Genomic DNA, 3,677 nt, shown 5'->3' with positions numbered 1-3,677 from the left:
AATACTTTTCATGTTGATAAGCAACACTTATATCAAATTAATGCAACATTTTTATTTTGGAAACGCAACACTCGTTACGTCCCAAAACAACACTTATAATAAACAAATGCAACACTAATTTATTCAAAAACAACACTTAATAAAGTGCAACGACATAAGGACTTGTAAGGCACGCAACAATTGTAATTCTCTCTAATTGTGCATTCAATTGATTCAGTCTCAAAAATATATGTCAATTACATTTCAAAAAAGGATCAAAAGTAGAACTTCGATTGCAAATGTTCAATTATTTAACTAAAACAAACATAACAAATGTTTAAATAGAACAAATAATAATTCTTAACGACTATTTGAAAGCTACTAATTATAAGTCTTCATTCTTGTATTGTGAGCACATATATGTTGCCAACCGGACAAAAAATCAACCCGTCATCATTGTTAATACCTCAAATGCAACCTGTAACATAAAAAATAGAACATTATTAGATTTGAGGATTCAAAGGCTCAATAGGCATAGATGATACGTCACACTTAATTATCACAAAATAATAAATAATGCATTAAAGAACATGATTGTGTGCTCAAATTTCCAGAGAAGATCGAGAGTGGATACACAAGATGAAGTTAAATGGTGGCTAGGACTGCAGCTAGAAATGATTTTTGTCTCCCGCTGACTGGGTTTTGGTCTCATGTTTCACGAATGGTTGGATTCTTGAAATATAGCATAGACCATTCCACAATAGTCAATTTGAAACTGTTAAAAAAATAGTCAATTGAAATGATTTATTTATTTTTAAAATATAATAAAACAGAAAGAAATAGTGAAGCTACTACTTCAAAAGTAACTTAAGTAAATAATTTTTATCCATGCCACATCCTTTGCTCTTGAGAACTGCGATGTTGAAGCTAGTTATAGACTTTCAGTTCCGCTAGCTAGACATGCATATAATTTGAAAAACTACACTTATAGATAGTTCAGCATCCTTCTATGTTTTAGAGAAGTCAACAAATAGCAACAATGAGGAGATGTCAACAAATAGCAAAGAAGGAAACAGACAGCTTACTTTTTGGCAGCTTTTACAATAAGCTTGTTGGGACGACATATGCAATTTACCACTTCCGCCTTGACTAGGCATGCCATATCCTTCTCCCAACCCATCACCTGTATGGTAAATAAAGTGAAACTTAACACAACCGTCAACTCTTTAAGGCTTCAAACCAAAAAAAATCATAAAATAATGGGATTACATCAGTGGTAGATAATTAAGAGAAAAAAAAGATAAAACCTACTCTTTAACCATAAAACTAATACATAAGGGAAATGCACACCACACTAAATAATAAATTAGTAATAACATAGATGGTAAAAAATTAGTGATGTTTGAAAGACTACTCACGTGTTCTTCACAATTGTATGTTATTTAGGGGTAAAAGGAATAAATCCTTGTAGCATTCTGACAAGTAGCTTACAGCAGGGTTGTTTTCAAAGTATCATATCTCCATGTATACTTCAGCAAATCCTATGGTTCTTATATCATTAGAAAGCTTAAAGTGTTAGCTAAATGTATAAGTTGGAATCCTGCTCATATCTTGCGTATAACTCTAGCAATAGCCACTGCAAGCGGACTGTGCACTGGAATGCCCCGCAATCGCTTTTGATCTCGTCATCAAAGAAGTGGCCATATCTCACAATCTTGAAATCTTTTGTGTGTGATTCAAATTGGGAATGAAATCTAACTTAATTATATTTCATTTAACGTATGATTTATACATTGGTTCAACCTGAGCAAAGAGATATAAAGCCTCAAAGTTGCTGCTGGAACATGATTGAATGTTGAATGTTGCAGACCTGACCTGCTACTACTCAAACTTGCATATCTCGAGTTGTAGGCTATAATTTAGGGTGATTCTTATTTGATATGAATGCTAACATCTTTAGCTTCGAAATGGTATAGGTTGGGCATGTTAGTTCCAAGGGATCAGAAATTTATGAGGGCTGCAAGTCGACACAGGAACTGAAGGTGCTGCTGAGTAAAATGCAACAATTCTGTTTTGAACAAGGAACACTCAAGGGTATTTTTGCCCATTTACATGCTATGTAAACTCGTCCATCCAATGTCCCATGGTCCTAGAATGATTCTTGGATGATTAATTCTTGGATGAGTAAGTGATATTAGAATAAAAAATGAAGCATGTGGTGACTAACCAACTCAATGCCTTTTCAACTTGTTTACCTTGTTTATTCTTTTCAACTTGAAATTCGTAGGGAGTTAATAAGGTGGCTTTAGCGCTTCACATTAATAGAATGTAACATTAAGTTTCATAATACAATGCTAAATATTTGAGGAAAAAACACCCATAACTGTTGATGACATTGCTAGAAAATTAGGATAGTAGTTTCCCTGGCATGAACTTTTCTATGTTCAGTTTAATTTTTCAAATAATACAACTTTGGTTCAATAATAATAATCCTTGACTAGCATACCGAAAATGATATATATCTTGGCCACAGAAAGAAGGAAAGTCCCACTCTGACTGCAAGGCTCACTCTTTTCTGATCATTATTGGACTGAAACTATCCTCGGTTCAATAATAATAATCCTTAACTAGCATACCGAAAATGATATATATCTTGGCCTCAGAAATTCAGAATAGTTGTTTCGAGATCTTATATGAGTGTGCTAAATCTGCATCTAATATGAAATGCATAAATTCAGGCTTTAAGAAATCAGTATACTCAGTAGTCAGGTGTGTGGTCTTGAAAACATAGAAAGACAAATCCAAGATACAAAATAATTATGCATTTGATTTCAGGAAAAAAAATAATGCATTTCGTTCTAATAATCCAATCCGTTTTAAAACCCTACAAAATAATTACTTTTACTAATCCAATACACATACAACAGTTTTCAGTAGGGGTATTTTAGTTGAGTCGATAGTTCACTGCTTCAGTACTGATGAATTTTAATTAAGTCGATAGTTTAGTAGGATGGGAAACTAGGTTACAATTTCATAGGGAGTTAATTATCGCCGTGTACTGATGCATTTACTTCTACTAATCCGCTCGCTGCTACGACATAGATGTGGTTACCATTAGAATCACGATTACTAGATTAAAACCAAACAATTAGCAAACAAGTGAACAACACTAATATATTATTGATGTATCATTCCGATTCATACATACCTTAATCAATCAAACAATAACACCATACTTAAATTATTGTTGTATCATTCAAACAACACTAATATAATGGAGAAATAATAAGAAAAATAATTTTGATTCATACATACCTTAATCAATCATACAACATCAAAGCAAGAGATCGAGCGAGTTGAGCGATTGAAGGATAGCAGGCTTGACATTGTGGTGGTCGGCCTGGTGTGAAGAGTGGTGTGAAGAGGAGGTCGGCGACGGGATTGTACGTGGGGTTTGTGGAAATGAGGTAACTGAAGGGTCGGCTTTCCTATTAGGTAGTGTTTGGAAACACGGAATTGATTTCATTTCCATGATTTCAATTGTAGAAATTGAAATGTTTGAATTCAATTCCAAATCCAATTCCAAAATTGTGTTTGGTATACCCGTGGAATTGGAATTGGAATTGAATTTGGGCGAGACGGATATGGGGTGAGGCCATTGGATGTTTTATATTTGAAAAAATAAAATATTGTCTCGA

General features: G+C 33.7%; 1 long non-coding RNA gene across 1 annotated transcript; it reads right to left on the bottom strand.

Annotated features, from left to right (window-relative positions):
* Positions 1-350: 350 nt before the first annotated feature.
* On the bottom strand, positions 351-3,464 carry LOC141640115 (uncharacterized). Its single transcript, XR_012542861.1, has 3 exons — positions 3,295-3,464; positions 1,065-1,162; positions 351-457 (listed from the first exon to the last, which is right to left on the bottom strand). It is a non-coding gene; the product is annotated as an uncharacterized LOC141640115 (long non-coding RNA).
* Between the last annotated feature and the right edge of the window lie 213 nt (positions 3,465-3,677).

This window comes from Silene latifolia, unplaced genomic scaffold (genome assembly GCF_048544455.1).
Source record: "Silene latifolia isolate original U9 population unplaced genomic scaffold, ASM4854445v1 scaffold_702, whole genome shotgun sequence".
Classification (NCBI taxonomy): Eukaryota; Viridiplantae; Streptophyta; class Magnoliopsida; order Caryophyllales; family Caryophyllaceae; genus Silene; species Silene latifolia.
The sequence above is the reverse complement of the archived record's forward strand: the minus strand, read 5'-3'. Positions and strand labels throughout refer to the sequence as shown.